The sequence below is a fragment of the Alnus glutinosa genome, chromosome 11, assembly GCF_958979055.1.
Source record: "Alnus glutinosa chromosome 11, dhAlnGlut1.1, whole genome shotgun sequence".
Taxonomy (NCBI): domain Eukaryota; kingdom Viridiplantae; phylum Streptophyta; class Magnoliopsida; order Fagales; family Betulaceae; genus Alnus; species Alnus glutinosa.
Window position 1 is genome coordinate 4045382 of NC_084896.1, and position 10849 is coordinate 4056230.

The following is a 10849-nucleotide window of genomic DNA, read 5'->3' on the forward strand; positions in this document are numbered from 1 at the left end:
CAACGGTGCTCATTTTGTTGTTAAATGAAACGAAGTCGTATTTGTGGTCCCTGCCTCTTCTAGTTGACAAGAGTTCGAGACCGAGACTTTGTCGGATAAAGAATCAAAGATAATTCGGATAGACGATTTAAGAGATTATTTATAAAATTTATTTGATCACTTATTTGATTAGGTGAGTTTTATAAGTGATTTTACATAATTACATGTTTGAATTTTTTCAAATTTTAACAATTGTATAATAATTGTTTACTAATTTACTAAATTGCATTACTAATTTTTTTTTTTTTTTTTTTTTTCTGCCACATCAGCCCAATGTAATGTAAATGAAATGATGGTGTAATATATAGCATCTAGATTTGGCTTTAGTGCTACAGGTGTACAAACAGAGCGGTTATAACTGCTTTAAAACAGCTAACCACTAACCGCATAACCGTATAATTATATAACCGCTTTCAAAAGCGGTTATAACCGCTTCATTTATACAACCCTAGCAATGCTTATCAACACTACGACATAAACCCAATGGGATGAAATGAGATGTGGTGTAATATATAACAATATTCTTTTTGGATAAATGATTAGGTTTATTCTATTGTGCATCTTCGTACAAAATATTTGCAAAATCAACCATTGAATTTGAATATGTGAAGCCTACGTTTAAGTTCAATATATTCAATGGGGAATTTTTTTTTTAAAAAAAAATATATATATATATACTAGCTAGAGAATAATGTGGAAAAATCAAATCTATTTTTTAAAAAAAAAAAAAAAAAAAAAAAGTAAAGTAAAACACTATTTAATTTTAAAAAAAATCATTAAGTATTGAGTAATTAGTAGACTGTTATACAACGACTGGCATGCAACTTAATGATGTAATAGTCAAAATTATTCATTTCTTTTATACAAGAAATGAATAATTTTGAACTAATTTTCATTATCACGTCATTCCAATTATATAACAATCGTATAAAAGCCTATTAAATTACATTATTCTTTAGTTTTTATCATTTATTTTTTCACTAAAAACGAGCCAAACTATTTTTGTATACGATTCGTTTGCTTTTTTATTTTTATTTTTTGGCATAATTGCATCATTGGTCCCCTGAGGTTAGAATAAACTACAAATCACTCCCTGTAGTTTGAAAAGTTCATGCAGGGTCTTTGTAGTAAATTATAATTACAAATCGGTCCATGAACACATTTTCCATCCGCTAAGTTAACAAATTCCGTTAGTCAGCCACGTCACACCCAATAAGAAGCCGACACGTTGCTGACTAATAAAATCTGTTAACTTGGCGGATAAAAAACGTATTCAGGGACTGATTTGTAATTATAGTTCATCACAAAGACTCACCATTAACTTTTTAAACTACATTGAGTGATTTGTAATTTAAGCCAACTCTAATAATCAATGATGTAATTATTATTATTATTTTCACAATAAGAATGATGTGAAAGGTCTGACTTTTCTTGAATCTATTTAGGGTGCGTTTGGAATTGCGATTTCATAGACAATAAGTGCGATTTTAAACCAAATCGCAAAACATAAATCGTTTAGGAACTGTGTTTTTAAAAATTGCAATTTGAAAACGTAAAAAATCTGTTTTTTCAAATCGCATGTAAGATGATGCTTTTTTGAAAACGCATAATTTTAAAGACTAATTTGCAATTTTAAATGTTAAACTGTGATTTTAAAAATCACTTTTTTCAAATCGCATATTTTAAAATTGTGATTTTAAATCGCACTTTTTAAAATCGCAAACCCAAACAGATCCTTAGTCTTGCGTATTTACTAAAAATAAAAAATTATCTTGAATTTTTCACCATTTTCTCGTAACAAAATAATAATAATAAAATTAAGAAATAAATTACGGTGGACAACCCAATAGCCATAGGATGATTCCACACACATAGATCATAAATGTGGACAATGCAAAACCGTTTAATCCGAGTCTAATCCACCGACTAATAACGATCATCTTGATGAATATGAACAAGTTTTTTTTAAAAAAAAATAATTAAATGAATTTGTAAATTTAAAAATTAAAAGAAAAAAAAAATTACTCATAATAATACTACACAAACATCTTATAAATATTTTATGAAGCTGATGTTGTAAAACCTAATAACCAAAGTAGTCCTTATTGAAAACGATATATATTCAATGGCTAATAAATCTCGTCACGTTTATGATATTTTTTGAAATGTTTATTTGGTATTACTTATTTATTCATTCTTTTGTATTATGCTAATTTTTTAGGAAAAAAATGCACATATTTTCTTAAACTATCACTCAATTGTTAGTATCCCCTCAAATTATTAATTGTGTCAATGTTTCCTCTAAGACCAACAAAAAGACAAAAATAACCTTAAATTTTTTGAATAAGACAAAAATGTCCTTATGAATTCTAAAAAATAAAAAATAAATAAAACCAAAAAAATTATTATTTTTTTTAAAAAAAAAAGTCGAAAAAAATTAAAGAAAAATGGGAAAAAAATTGAAAAAGTACGATTTTTTTATAAAAAAAAATGAAAAAAATAACTGCAAATTATAAAAACTATTTTTTTTTTTTAGAAAAAAAAAAAAAGAAACAAACAAACGAAAAAAAACAGTTTTTTTTTTTTTTTAATAATTTTTCTCCAAAACACATTTTCAAAATTGCAATTGAGTGATCGAATAGAGCCCAGTCTCATAAATTAGCCTAAGATCTAAGTAAAGTCAGTACTTAAAAATCGTTAATTTATAGTATCTTTTCAACCCATGCGAGAATAAATTAGGCTACTTAAAGAATAAAGACTGTGATCCATTATTTAACTATTTTATCTAATTAATTCTCACCAATTATCTATCCAACCACTTTTGCTCGGATATTTTACTTTACTTTTTGTGTGACGTGTGAGGCAATCCCAGGTCCCATTTTCCGAGAAATCTGTTTTCCCGAGAAAGTTAAGAAAAACAAAAAGAAACCAAAAGCGGAAATAAAGTGATTAGAAAAAGAAAAAAAAAAAAAACAGTGAACAAAGGAATGTAGTGGAAACTGGAAAGTCGGTATTCAAGGCATTTTTGCGTGAGGATGAATCGAACAAAGCGAAGCGTCTCTGGCACGTGATCGATGTCGGCACGTTTCGTAATCGTTAGATTCCATTTTGGTCAAGGTGGGGAGACACGTCAGACGTTTCTATGATCCGAGTCTCGTTATCGGACGGCTATGAACGATGATGCCGTTAAGGTCGGTATTTATTTATTAATTTATATTGCAGCCTCGAGCGCCAACTCGTGATCTCTATTCTCCAAAACATATTTTTTCTTAAAAAACAAATACACCATTCTTTTTTGGGACAAACACACACCATTTTTCTTTCTTCTTTGCTATCGGAACCTTCTTACCTTTCTCTTCCTTCTTTCTTTCATTTATCTTTCTTGTTTTTCTTTGTCCGACTGAGAAAGAGATCGGGAGTGATAGAGAGATTAAGACAGAGAGGAGATTGGGGAGGGAAATCGTGAACCCAAAAGGCAAAAGTGAGACTCGATCATCCACAGGTCGCCAGTTATCGGAGCAGATGGCGCCATGATGCCGGAGAAGACCCGTGACCCGTCGAACATGAGAGGAACCAAAGTAGACCCGATTCTTTAGTGGGTCAAGCCAATCGACGATGGGTCGACTTCGGTGGAACAGGGGTACGGGTTGTGACTTCCGGCGATTCATTCTGTGACCCGTTCAACACATTTTTTTGTGGATTTTCTGGGTAAATCCTCAAAATAGTAATCCTTGTAAAATAATTAATTTGGTTTATTATTGTTGATTTATTTTGATAAAATCCCATGTTTTTGGTTGGAGTGGCCGAATGGAGTTCATGTTGGGTGTTGTTGGAATTGTGGTGTTTTGGTTCTCATGGATATGTTAGCCGTGTCTTCCAAACCATTTCCTGAACTAGTTGATCTTCACCACTTCCACCATTTTCTCCACCGTCAGGTGATTGGTTGTTTTTCATGGTCCTTTTTTTTAAAAAAAAAAATATTAAATTATCCGGTCTCGGAAACTGAGTAATCGGGTAAAACCAGTTAACCGGAGTACTCAGTTCCGGTTACTGAAATCTAATAACTAGGGACCCCAGTTCCAGTTCTCGGTTTTGGCTAATAACTGTGAGTCGGGACCGGATTTACACCCCTAATCATGCGTATGCAAAGCAAATGGTATTAATTTCACACGGTGCTAAGTATGGGCTTGTCGATGGCGGCAATTGCTTTCATGTTATTGACTCGTTAAAAAATATATGTATATTCAATGACTATTAAACCTTGCCACATACGTATACTAAAATAAAAATATAATAAATGTGTAGTATATAAAATTGTTCTTTCAATAATGATAAATACTTAACTAATAAAATATGGATCATTAAACTTAAAAGGAATGATTTCGATTTTAAGAATAGTTTAACTACTATTTTGGTATATGTGTTTTGCACAATTGTTAAATAGTCACATTGGTTTTAAAAATTATTACATGTGATACTTAAGGTTGTCTAATTAACAAAGTTAGTCCCTCCGTTCATGTTCGTTCCAAAAACCTAACGGAATATCACGTCAAAACGAGGGTGATCTCCCTTGTTCTTTTATTTTTCATTTCTTATTTTATTTTAAATGTTGTTAATTTGGCAAAATGATGTAGTATAAGAGAGACGTGGCAGACGCTGAGGGGCCTTGAGGTGGAGGGCCATTAAATTTTTAGACGAAACACAGAGGAGTTGATTAATTTCGTTAATTAGACAACCCCAAAGACCACATCCACATGTGATAGAATAAGTATGACTGACACGTATTTCTTAATGTGAGTTTAGGAAAGGAGAAATGATTTCTACACTCATTTCTCACAACAGCCTCACAACAAGCTGACGTGGCTGGTAATATTTTATTATTTATTTACAAAAAGAAAAGAAAAGAAAACAAAAAAATAATAAAATATTACCAGCCACGTCAGCTTGTTGTGAGGCTGTTGTGAGAAATGAGTGTAGGGATCATTTCTCTTAGGAAAGAAATGAGATAATAGAAAATTATTATATAGTTTACATTTCAAGTGTAAGATTAATGACTTTATGATCTAGTTATTTTTTTTTTGTTCTCATTTTAAAATATAAAGGCATGGAAATATGACTCTATTTATTAATGTGTTTTGGTAATTTTTTTGTTTTTGGTTTGAAAAAAATGTTATGATGTGGCATAAAAGTGAATATTGTTTTTTGTGTTTTTAAGAGTGTGTTGTATTTCTATTGTTTCTTAACTTTTTTTTTTTTTTTTTTCAGAAGAGAAAATAAAAGATAGAAAACAAAAATTTTAACAGAAAAAAAAAAGAGATAAAATTTTAATTGTAATATTGCTAATTTTTTTTATCATTTCTTTCTCAAAATAGTAAATAACCAAATTAATAACACTTAAAAAAGAGAGAGAGAGAGAGGTGGGGGGAAAGAAACAACAAATCAACAGTATAAATTGAAACAAGTGAAATTATGCTGTTCTCAAAACCTAGTTCAAATGAATCATAAAAAAAAAAAAAAAAAAAAAAAAAAAAAAAAAGTACTAATTAAGAAAAATAAACAAGAGTACTATTACAACAAGACAGTCAAGGGATAAGATCCATTCAAAAATAAAAAAATTAAAAAAATTAAAAAAAAAAAAAAGATAGAAGAAAGAAAAAGCATGAAGGAGATCCGAACTCTAAAATTTAAGGGTAAATAAATAAAATAGGAAAAAAAAAATCATATTTAATCCCTTAGTTTTCATCTGATTTAGATTTAGTCTTTAGGTTTTCAATTTAAAAAATAAGGTCCTTAGGTTTTACCCAAGTTTCAAATTGATTCCTCTATTAATTTAATGCAAAAGTTAACGATTTTTCATTTGTCACATGTATTTCATTTGATACTCTAGGGTTCATGTTAGCACCCAATACAATGTCAATGTCCATCTTAGCATCAAATTTAACGATTTTCCATCTAATATTACAAATCTAGAATATTAAGATGATGAAGAAAATGATTTTTGTTTCTAGAGTCGAGTCTTTTTTTATTTATTTTTTTATTTTTTTATGGATGACTTGGCGCTTAATAATATGACATTGATATTAGGTACTGATATAGATGTTGGTGTCAATTGAGACACACATAAAATATGATAAACTATTAATCTCGAGAAAAAAAGTAACAGAGGAGCCTAATTAAAATTTATGCAAAACTTAAGGACCACATTCTTAAAATTAGAAATTTAAAGACTAAATTCAAATAAAATAAAAACCTAAAGACTAAATATGATTTTTCCCATAAAAATAATATTTCCAAAGTTTCAAAAATATTAAGCGTGTGAGTGTATTGTTCGGTTTTGTTATTGTTAAGCTTCCCAATATAATGTCAATATTGAGTAATTATAATTTCATAGCACATGGACCTTAAATTAATGCGCAATCAGGTACAAAATTTTGGCCTAGCTTCCAAATTGTCTTATAATTCTATCATTTGTATGAAATATAACTATGCCCTTAGATGAAAAACATTTGAAAAAACTCCACTTAGCTCTTGATGTGTCACGGTTTTTGCAACGTTAAATTCAAATTCTCAAAAATTGCAATATAGGTATCCCATTTTTCAGATCCTTTTAATTTCATTCACACCGTTAGGTTTTATGGTTAAATCAAGCTGTAAACGTGTGAAATGTCTTTTATATCCACATAAAATTTATAAAAATACAAATTTACTTAATTATTTTTTTAAGAAAAAAAACCTAAACAATCGTTGGCCGTGGGTCGCAATAGAATTGTTACTTTCTAAAAAAAATTTAAAACGGAGATATTTTGAGCATTTTGACATTCTTCATTCGGAATAACATAAAATCATATGAGATGGAAGAAATTAAAAAGGGTTTAAAATATGGGATACCTAAGTTGCAACTTTTGATATTTCGAAATTAACATTGCAAAACATTTGACACATTAAGGAGACTAAATGAAGTTTTCCCAATTTTTTTTTTATTTTTTATTTTTAAAAACATTGCATTCTACGGTGACTTTTTCTTCTTCTTCTTCTTCTTCTTCTTCTTCTTCTTTTTTTTTTTTTTTTTTTTTAAATTTTTTCCCAACAATTTTTTTTTTTTTTTAAAAAAAGTTCCTAACGGAAGGGGCTAAGGCAAAAAAATTGATAATTTGGAAAAAAACATTACTATTTAAATGGTAGTTTAGGGGGCAAATACAATAAATTTAATTTTAAATTTTTTATAATAAAAATAATTATAAAATTAAATATAAAATCGTTAAAAAAAAATAATATAATTTTCTTTACAATACTGAAGTCAAATTCCCCGACTACCTGTCTACTACTTCTTTTACTTGTCCCATCAAACTTAAAAAAGTAGTATGTGAACATCGAAATGGTTAAAACAAATATATTATATATATATATATATATATATTGGATAATTGTACACAAATTCAAAAAAAATTTCTTTGGAACAGGAGGTTGTATGTGATTGACTTAAATTATAAATTATTTATTTTATATTAATATAAATTTAAAATTTTTATGGTCAACTTAATTTATAAATTAATTGTTAAAGAATTTTTAACAGATTATATTAATTAAACGTCACATCCGTTTAATACGATAAGCTCTCGTTCTTATCCACCAACCAAATGGACAGCTGGAGTTTCTTCCGTACCCAAACAGCTCAGCCCGAGTTAATTTCCATTTGACTTGAGAGTTGAGGCCCCATAATTAATTAATTTTTGTTTGCCTACTTGTGTTTCTGATTTTTTGTGAGTGAATGTGATGATAAGGGCTCAAATAACATTGGATTTGGAGTCTTGAATTTCTCTACTTTTATCAATAAGAAGATGAACAAATATTATTTGAAAAAAATATTTTATATTTGTACAACAATGGAACCTACAGTTTATATGAGTATCACATATTGCCACGTGGGTATAAAAATTAAACAATAAAATTTAATTACTTAATAGCTATCGTGATAAGTATTACATGTACTACTATATTTTATGAGAGTGACCTAACTACTCGATTTGATGGACTAGGATCCTCTCAAGTTGAAATAAATGAACTGGTTCTTTTATTACGTGATGGTAGAATTGTAATTTCACCTATCATCATATTATAAGGAATCGACTCTTCTCTAATTACTTTCAACCGGAGAAGATTTTAGTCCCAACCCAATGGCCTTATAACCCTCTATTTAGGGAATGTAAACAATTATAGGGTAATTTTGTGAATGTTTTCAATTGACGTAATAAGTATTACATGTACTACTATATTAAATGATAGTGACCGAACCACCCGTCCCGACTCTCGATAACCTAAAAAATTATGTAGATTTAGGAATGAAGATGTGATTGTATAGCCAAATTGAAAAAGACTTTATCATTTTTTTTGCTGTCTAAAACGCTCTCATCTTCCTAGCTTTCTTCCCTGACCAGCCTCCTGGTCAAGCTTCCATGGGAGGAGGGAAGCTCTGTGCTTCCCTCCTTCCTTCCTTCCCTCCCCCTTTCCCCAGCTTTCGCCTCTTTGGAGGCTCCTATTCGGCAAGAGCTCGTTCTTGTCTAATCCGCCTCTCTCGAGGTGGATTATCTTTGTGTGTCTATATAGCTGGACTGGACTTGTGCGCCCATTCTTGGCCGGGAAAACAACGGTATTTTGAAGTTCTTAGATCTTATGTTTTTGAACTTAGATCTATTAACTTCAGATGACCTCTCCACCATACGCTCTACACCATCGGATTCCCGGCTTGTTCCCCTTCAATCTACTGTCAGCTGCTTAGTCTTTAGATACTCACACGCCGGAGTGTGCACTCCACACGACAAAGTCTGATGCCATGTAAGCTGATCTTCATCTTAAGCAGCCATCAGCACTGGTTCCACGCAATGGTTATATTGTCACTGTTAATTTGTACCAAGTGTAATATTTTCTATATTTATTTTGTCTGTGGTTGGGTATCAGTTTCTCTCGTAGAACCAACTTTTATATTCCTTGCTCTGAAAATTGTTGTGCCAATTCATTTTCAACCCCTGCAACGGGGTTATTACTTCCTTATCCAGATCAGTGCCCGCCCATCCCTTTCAACAGGGTTGTTTCATTGGATAGGGTTGAAAGCCTTTGCAAGATTCATGCCCCTGTTTTCCGCTGGTTTGGTTTTATCTCCGCCTTGTGCGGACAGATCCTTGACTTTGTTCAAAATTGATAAGACCGGAACCTTTTCAATTTTTTTGGAGTTGAAAATTCACCATTTTCTTCTTTGTTACCACTTAGGCACTGTAATTTCAGATTGGAATTTATTACCTTTCTACTTTCATGTTTGTAATTTTTATTTTCTGTTAAGCTTTGATATGTCAAGGCTTTGTAATTTCGTTTTCAAGTACCTATAAAAAAAAAGAAAAAAAAAAAGAAAAAAAAAAAAAGAAGAAAAAGACTAGCACGTATTGGATAACCACAAAATTCATGGTGCACATCACATGAGGAGGGCTCACAGCAGGGATTTTTTTTTGGATAATATGTGGTAGGTACGGCGATTGTACAGCCTGTCATACCTGTCAGAAAAAACACGCGACAAAAGCTTCCACTCGCACAAATCACATGATACAATTTACTTTGAAAAGTATATGTGGTTTTCAATCTTTTAGGGGAATATTTATTCATTTATTCCCAAAATTATTTTTTATTATAATAAAAATAAAAGAAAAGACTTTTCCATCACTGGCAGCTTTTGTATCAATTTGGCACTATCTGCACGTGTGTCCGTACCTGTCTTTTTTGTATGATTGTATCATATTCAATTTAGGCAATTTAGCCAAACAAGTGGCGGCCCCTTTTGAAAATTCCCCACTACCCCCGTCACTTTAGAATTTTTTTTTTTTTTTTAATGATAAAAAAATATGATTAAGGTGATATAAAGTTGAACTAATTTATATAAAAAAGTAGAAAAAAAAATTGTATTATAGTAAGTTTTTTTATTAAAAAAGTAATAAAAAAGTGTTGGTGTGATATAAAAAGTAAAAAAAAATTTAGAATGTTTTAAAGTTGATGTTTTTTGGAAAAAGTGAAAATAAAAGAATAAGAAGGGAATATGAATTTCAAACGGGGCCAATATCTCTTACACCTATGGCAATTTCTTCTTGCGTTTGGACAACAGTGAAAATCTTCGAGGGGTTTATCATAACAAAAATAATAAATACTCCACCTCTATTTTATTTATTTTACTGATGTTATATTGTCAATCAATTTTATTTATTTTACTTTTTTTTTTCTTGTTGTGTTGGGGTCATATGTAATGTGAAGATTATTTTGCTAAGATAATTATCTAATGGTGGACGTAGGTAATACCACACCGAATTACCCAAAAATCATTTCTCTTTATTTTCTCTCTTGCCTTCGCTTTTCTTTTTAATTTTTTATTTCATTATGATATTTTTCAGTGTTAAAGTATTGATTAAATAATTAAATTTATCATTTTCTATTAGCTTAAGCTTTTGGATATAAATGGTGATTTAACATAGTATTAAAGTAAAAGTTATTAGTTCGAATCTTGTCTCCATAAATCACATCCTACTTCAATTAAATATTTTATGTGGTTGAGCTCATTTCTTAAGAGGGAGTGTCAAAGTAATAATTAAATTTATCATTTTTTATTATCTGAAATTTTTTAGAAAAGTGGCGGTGATCTACCACAACTATATATTAGTAGGCTTAGAAAACAAGCTTGGGAGAAATTTTATAACATCAAAGATCAATGAGCCTAATTCACATTCAAAAGAAGCCTTAAGTGAGGAGTGATGCCATAGGCTTATAAACTTTACAA